Source organism: Artemia franciscana, chromosome 9, assembly GCF_032884065.1.
Source record: "Artemia franciscana chromosome 9, ASM3288406v1, whole genome shotgun sequence".
NCBI classification, from domain to species: domain Eukaryota; kingdom Metazoa; phylum Arthropoda; class Branchiopoda; order Anostraca; family Artemiidae; genus Artemia; species Artemia franciscana.
In genome coordinates this window covers 25,174,314-25,182,482 of record NC_088871.1, presented here as the reverse complement: position 1 = coordinate 25,182,482, position 8,169 = coordinate 25,174,314, and the positions used below count along the sequence as shown (strand labels likewise).

Genomic DNA, 8,169 nt, shown 5'->3' with positions numbered 1-8,169 from the left:
ACCCTTATAAGGCCCTGTCAAGATTGTGGCCTCTATTAGGTTTTCCATTGTTTTTTTACGGCAAGTCGCGTGCCATTGCAAAGCTTTGGTGGGTTGATATTTCTTAAAAGTATTATTGGTACACCTATTTTTAGTTGTAGCACGTGTGGTGGAAACCCTGAAGGATCTATGGAATTTAAAAATTCAGATGGATAATTAACCGCTTCATTTGGTTCCAAAATACAAATTAACTGCGTAAAACTTGCGAATATACAACATTCTTCGCTGTCCAATTGTCGCTGCATATAAATAGATTGTCAGGTTTACCGACCCTCGAACATGCAACGTACAATTGTCCATGGGAAAAACAATCAGTATCAAGATCTATGCCACATTTTTCTAATGATTGACCTTGAGCTTTGTTAATGGTGATTGCAAATGCTAATCGAATTGGGAAATACTAGAAAAATAATAGAATATTCGGAAATACTTTTTCAATCAATTCATTTTTGGACGTCACTAAATTACAGAAATCAGCAGGTAGTTGTATACGTCCTGAAATTGAGTCTACTGGGAGCTTTCCGTTTCCCATTGCCAGCAATTGATCTGAAAATGTTTGACCAAAGTCATCGTTTTGCAATCGGACACGCATATTTGTAGTTAATTTTAATGTTTTTACGTGTGCCCATAAATTAGAATTTTTCAGGCAAGCATTCATTTCGTCTGCAGGAGTTGATCTAGGTATTATAGTTAATTTGTGCCTGAAATCTCCCGCAAGCAATATTAATGTGCTGCCAAAGGGTTTCGACTTCCCTCGCAAATCTTTCAAGCATTGATCCAGAGCCTCGAGCGATTTTTTGTGTGCCATTGTGCACTCATCCCAAATAATAAGTTTGCATTGCTGCAATACTTTACCCATCCCAGATGATTTGGAAATATTGCACGTGGGAGTTTCTGTAGAATGCAAGTTCAGAGGCAATTTCAAAGCGGAATGAGCAGTTCTTCCACCAGGCAGCAATGTTGCGGCTATTCCGGACGACGCAATTGCCAACGCTATATCATTTTTTGATCGAATTGATGCCAGAATCAGTTTTATCACAAACGTTTTACCAGTACCTCCTGGCGCATCCAAAAAGAAAATTTCTCCAACGTTGTTATCGACACAATGCATTATCATATCATAAATGTCTTTTTGTTCCGACGTTAACTTGGAAATGTTATTTTGTCCATACGACAATAGATCACTCGTACTTTAACTTTCTTAACGATCCAATTCTACACGTGTCGAAACAGCAGCGATACGGTTAGGTAAAGGCAGTCCCAAATCCTGAAGAGGTTTGTTTGCCATACGTACGTACAAATCTTCTATAACAACTAAAGTGTAGTTATAGATTTCTGATGTAAAATCAAAAGTCATATCTGACGTCTCTAACTGTTTTCGATGGAGTATATCTTCGAACATTTTTGACTTATATTTTTCCCATAACTCTGTAGGAGCTGATGGAGAGCAAGTTGTTAAAATGATGCCAAACAATGCACAAATTTGACTTGGGGTTGACGTTTCGCACGCGTCATTGATGCAGTTCTCCCAGTGTTGGTCATTCTCCAATAAATTCAGAGCTTGGCATGCACTACGGTAAGTGTCATGTATAGTACCATTTACAGTTCTCAAATACTCAAAGGATGTCGGACCGGGTACATTCACCAAAAGCAGGCGTAGAAAGAAGCATTCATGTTGATTGGGGTGAACGGTGTAGAGTCTTCCTATCGTGGTATCTTTGAAGATGGTAGGTTGGCCGTCGACTGACTTACCCTGTTTTCGACGTTCAAATACTTTATTTTTAGTATTCCACGTGTAATACGAAGGCACTTCAGTATTCAGCAGTTTTTTTGCAAAAGAATCATTTTTGCAAAGCGAAAAAAAAGCTGTTAATGTTGTATCCGGTGGATTCAGGACTCTTTGTTGCGCGTTGGTTTCCGTGAAATAAACACGTTGACCCCTCTGTAAATGTACCGCTAAGTGAACAACAGCTGGACTACGTTCATGTATCGAAAATGAAAGAATTCGCCAAACAGCTTCATTACTGCTTATGTATCTTCCAGCCTGATATTGTACGATTTCATCGAAATCTTTGATTTCGGGCTGCAAGCCAAAAACTGCCATGTCACTGCCTTTATTGACGTATTTACATATGTATTTGATTGCCTTTACGGAGTTACAGTATTCAACGTTTATGTGTGCATTAAACGTTTTTGATAATAATGGGGAATATGGAACAACCCACTGGTGATCTACTTCGATGGTGGTACCGTTACGCTTCTTTATTATTGCTGTTTTACCGCCATCTTCAGTAGATCTTCTTCTATATTGTGGGTAACCATCATTGCCAGTAATTGTGTTTGATACTAAAAGTCGAGGATATTGCTTTGTGCACCTTCCTTTGGCCATGCATGGTGTATTTTCGTTCAGTGCACCGCAAGGTCCATGTATCATATTTTTTACAATAATATCATGTAGCCCCTTATCGACATTTTTATCAGGTATTTCAGCGGAAATCACATCATCAATTTCGTTCGAAGTAATTTTTTTATGTAGCTAGATTAGTATATGTGCGTGTGGCGAACCTCGTTTTTGCCATTCTACTGAGTACATCCAGCATCGCACTGACCCAAACACTTCAAGTTTTACAATGTAGGTTATCAGTGATTTCAACTTTTGCCGGAAGACACGGGCCGTAATGTCATGCCTATGAACCGCCGATTGTCCTTGAAGTAAAAGCTGCAGTATCTCGTCCCAAGATTGATTACATGTAAATGTAATAAATAAATCTGGACGACCATAGAGACGAACATACGCAATAGCATCTTGAGCATATTCATGCATATGACGGGGACTGCCAGCATATGACGAAGGTAAAATTATTAATCTTCCAACGTTTGTGGTATTACCGTCATTTATATCTGCATCTCGCAAATGAATGTATTGTTCAGAGCGGAGCTTGGTCTGATTCAGGCGGATATATAGCAAACGTTCTGATTCAACTTTAGCATACATATCAACGACGAATTGTTGAAACAATTCACGGCATTTTAAAATATAATTTTCTTCTTCCTGCCGAATCATTAGTCTATAGGAATAATAATGCATTGCACTGCATTTCGTATTCATTTCTTTGTTAGTGGCTGGATTCATCAATTTAATATTAAAGTGATAGCCGTCGGCTCCATCCCAAAAAATGATAGGATATTGTAGGGCATCGTAGCATCGATGAGTTTCAGCAATTCTTAACAACTGAGCGGATCGCTTATGAAGAATAATATCTCGAGGTAAAAACTGTTCACCGACCATAACGATTGCCACTTCGTCTATAGTTGGAGCATTGTATCTACGCACATGTTGGCCAGGAGCCGTTTTGTCAGCGGAAATAACAATTTTATGCGTATCAGTAGGCATCAAATCGATGGCTGTTTTGAACAGACGCACTAAATTATTATTTTCGTGGAAAAGATGTTGCAATTGGGAAACGATTGTCCTTTCAACGTTGGGAGAAATTTCGCAACGAGCATTCAATTCAGAATTTCTATCACTGATGAAGTACAATTGTAAAAATTTATGATTCTCGCCTGAGAATGGTAGAAGGGACCCTGCTCTATGATAAATTTGCCCTTTTACTTTGAAAGTAGACATAAATTGATCTGGATTTTCGATTTGGGCTCCAAACGACGTCATCTGGAAACATGAGTTGTATTTTCTGATTTTTGACAAAAAAACGCTTAGATTCTGACGTAGTTCCAGTAAGGAAAGTCTTCAATGGCTCTGGTGGTGCAGCCAATAGAGGACGTTTAACTTTTCCTGAGGCGCAACACATTCCCATTGTTTCACCATTGAATTTCAAGGCCTTGCAATATGGACAAATTTTAGACATTGTCCCGATTTGAACACATCTACTCAAGCTATAATCATCGACTGGGTTGTACCTGAGTGCCAGGCGATAGCTTTCAGGTTGCTCTGATTCCTCGGCACGCTTTCTTTTCTTACTTTCTCTATCAGCAGCAAGCCTGATTTCTTGCTGTTCTTGTGATTCCTCGGCACGCTTTCTTTTCTTACTTTCTCTATCAGCAGCAAGCCTGATTTCTTGCTGTTCTTGTAATTCCTCGGCACGCCTTCTTTTTTCACTTTCTCTTTTAGCAGCAAGTCTGCTTCCGCGTAGCTCTGGTAGTTCCTCGGCACGCTTTCTGTTCTTTCTTTCTCTATCAGCCTCAAGCCTGTTTCCTTGCTGTTCTTTTGATTCCTCGGCACGCTTTCTGTTCTTTCTTTCTCTATCAGCCTCAAGCCTGTTTCCTTGCTGTTCTTTTGATTCCTCGGCACGCCTTCTTTTTTCACTTTCTCTTTTAGCAGCAAGTCTGCTTTCGCGTTGCTCTGGTAGTTCCTCGGCACGCTTTCTTTTCTGACATTCTCTATCAGCAGCAAGTTTTTTGGCATAGACTCTTTGAGCATCTTCATCGGCTTTTGCCATGGTAAGTTCATCAGTCATTGTAAACTTAAACATTAATAGATTTTTACGTGAACATATGTCTTAAATATCTTGAATGACGTCACCGTCAAAGCAAAAATGACGACAACTAATTTCATGACGTCAGTCAACACAGAAACATGACGTCACCTGATCCACAGACAGACACACAGACAGACAACTTATTTTTATATATATAGATATATATACTAGCTGTTGGGGTGGCGCTTCGTGCCACCCCAACACCTAGTTGGTAGGGGCGTTTCGCAACCCGCCAAGACCCCCCCCCCCTCGCGCGCATAAGTCGTTACGTGCCATTGTAGTTGTGTCCTTGTGTCCCACCTGTGAATATATATATATATATATACACTAGCTGTTGGGGTGGCGCTTCGCGCCACCCCAACAGCTAGTTGGTGGGGGTGCTTCGCGCCCCCCAAGCCCCCCCGCACGCTTAAGTCGTTACGAGCCATATTAGTTGCGCGCTATTGTAGTTGTGTCCCTATGTCCCACCTGTGAATATATATATATATATATATATATATATATATATATATATATATATATATATATATATATATATATATATATATATATATATATATATATATATATATATATGTGTTTTTAACTACGTAAAACTTGCGAATATACAACATTCTTTGCTGTCCCATTGTCTGTGCATATAAATAGAATGTCAGGTTTAACGACTCTTGAACATGCAACATATAATGGTCCATGGGAAAACAATTCGTATTCATATCTATACCTCATGATTCTAATGATTGCCTTTGAGCTTTGTTGATGGTGATTGCTAATCGACGATTCCCTGTGTCGCCATCGTCATTTATATATCCCCCTGAGCCCCCCGGCGTCCCTGTTGTAGTTGTGTCCGTGTGTCCCGCTCGTCATGTCCCGGTGTCCCGGTCGTCATTTGTGTCCCGGTCTGTGTATACATTCGTTTTTGAATTGGTCTTTTTTTAGGTTTTAGTTTTTTACCTTTTTTTAGTTTTTTTTTTCTTTTTTTAGTTTTGTGTTTCTCCTTTATTTTTCATTTTTTTCCGTTTTCATTTTATTTTATTTTTTAATTTTTTTTTAGCTTTTTAGCTTTTTTAGTTTTTTATTAGTTTTTAGTTTTTTTTTCTTTTTAGTTTTTTTGTAGTTTTTACCTTTTTTTTAGTTTTAATTTTTTTTTTACTTATGTCCTGGTCATCATTTATACTCCCTGTGTCCCGGTCGTCATTTGTGTCCCGGTGCTTTGATGATGGTGATTGCTAATCGAACATTCCTTGTGTCCCGGTCATCATTTATATTCCCTATGTGCCGGTGTCCCGGTCGTCATTTGTGTCCCGATGTCCCGGTCAGTAATTTCGTCAGTCGAAAACATGACGTCAGTCGACACAGAAGCATAAAAATAAGTTGTCTGTCTGTGGATCAGGTGACGTCATGTTTCTGTGTCAGCTGACGTCATGAAATTAGTTGTCGTCATTTTTGCTTTGACGGTGACGTCATTCAAGATATTTAAGACATACAGCTAGTATATCTATCTATATATATAAAAATAAGTTGTCTGTCTGTCTGTCTGTGGATGGATCAGGTGACGTCACCTGAAAAAACTGGATCAGGTGACGTCAAAACTGAAAAAACTAAAAAAAGGCAAAAACTACAAAAAAAACTAAAAACTAATAAAAAAAATAAAAAAGCTAAAAAACTAAAAAAACTAAAAAAAGGCAAAAACTACAAAAAAAACTAAAAACTAATAAAAAAGCTAAAAAACTAAAAAAACTAAAAAAAGGCAAAAACTACAAAAAAAACTAAAAACTAATAAAAAAAATAAAAAAGCTAAAAAACTAAAAAAACTAAAAAAACTAAAAAAAGGTAAAAAACTAAAAAAACTAAAAACTAAAAAAAACTAAAAAAAAAGGAAAAAACAGAAAAATAAGCTAAAATAAAGGTAAAAACCAATAAAAAACTAAAAAAAAAACTGAAAAAACTAAAAAAAGGCAAAAACTACAAAAAAAACTAAAAACTAATAAAAAAAAGTAAAAAAGCTAAAAAACTAAAAAAAACTAAAAAACTAAAAAAAGGTAAAAAACTAAAAAAAATAAAAAATAAAAAAAAAACTAAAAAAAAAAGGAAAAAACTGAAAAATAAGCTAAAATAAAGGTAAAAACCAATAAAAAACTAAAAAGAAAAAAAGGAAAAAACTAAAAAAAATTTTCATCTAAAAAACTAAAAAAAACTAAAAAAGGTAAAAACTAAAAGAACTAAAAAAGAAAAAAATAAATGACGAAACTCAAAGAGAAAGCGACCAGGACAAAAGGAATGTTCGATTAGCAATCAACAAAGCACCGGGACACAGGGAGTATAAATGACGACCAGGACATAAGTAAAAAAAAAAAAACTATCTATATATATAAAAATAAGTTGTCTGTGGATCTGTGGATCGTGGATCAGGTGACGTCACCTGAAAAAACTGGATCAGGTGACGTCAAAACTGAAAAAACTAAAAAAAGGCAAAAACTACAAAAAAAACTAAAAACTAATAAAAAAAATAAAAAAGCTAAAAAACTAAAAAAAACTAAAAAAAGGCAAAAACTACAAAAAAAACTAAAAACTAATAAAAAAGCTAAAAAACTAAAAAAACTAAAAAAAAGGCAAAAACTACAAAAAAAACTAAAAACTAATAAAAAAAATAAAAAAGCTAAAAAACTAAAAAAACTAAAAAAAATAAAAAAGGTAAAAAACTAAAAAAACTAAAAACTAAAAAAAACTAAAAAAAAGGAAAAAACTGAAAAATAAGCTAAAATAAAGGTAAAAACCAATAAAAAACTAAAAAAAAAACTGAAAAAACTAAAAAAAGGCAAAAACTACAAAAAAACTAAAAACTAATAAAAAAAGTAAAAAAGCTAAAAAACTAAAAAAACTAAAAAATAAAAAAAAAACTAAAAAAAAGGAAAAAACTGAAAAATAAGCTAACATAAAGGTAAAAACCAATAAAAACCTAAAAAGAAAAAAAGGAAAAAACTAAAAAAAATTTTCATCTAAAAAACTAAAAAAAACTAAAAAAGGTAAAAACTAAAAGAACTAAAAAAGAAAAAAATAAATGACGACACTCAAAGAGAAAGCGACCAGGACAAAAGGAATGTTCGATTAGCAATCAACAAAGCACCGGGACACAGGGAGTATAAATGACGACCAGGACATAAGTAAAAAAAAAAATTAACAAAACTAAAAAGAAGGTAAAAACTACAAAAAAACTAAAAAGAAAAAAAAACTAAAAACTAATAAAAAAACTAAAAAATCTAAAAATCTAAATAAACTAAAAAAGAAAAAAAAAGGAAAACAATAAAGGAGAAAAACAAAACTAAAAAACGAATGTATATACAGACCGGTACACCGGGATACAAATGACGACCGGGACACAGGGAATATAAATGACGACCGGGACACAGGGACACAACTACAACGGGGACACCGGGGGAAACAGGGGGATATAAATGACGACCGGGACAAAAAAACTAAAAAGAAAAAAAAACTAAAAACTAATAAAAAAACTATAAATCTTGACAGGGCCTTATGAGGGTGAGGCTGTTCTTATTCCTCGCATTCCCATGATTCCAACGGATCTGCTTTTTCAATTTAAAAGATTGCAATTCCCAATTCGATTAGCATTTGC

General features: G+C 35.2%; 1 long non-coding RNA gene across 1 annotated transcript; it reads left to right on the top strand.

Moving 5' to 3' along the window:
- Nucleotides 1-6,036: 6,036 nt before the first annotated feature.
- LOC136031188 (uncharacterized) lies at nt 6,037-7,682 on the top strand. The gene is made up of 2 exons (XR_010618454.1): nt 6,037-6,368; nt 7,230-7,682. It is a non-coding gene; the product is annotated as an uncharacterized LOC136031188 (long non-coding RNA).
- The last annotated feature ends 487 nt before the right edge of the window (nt 7,683-8,169 follow it).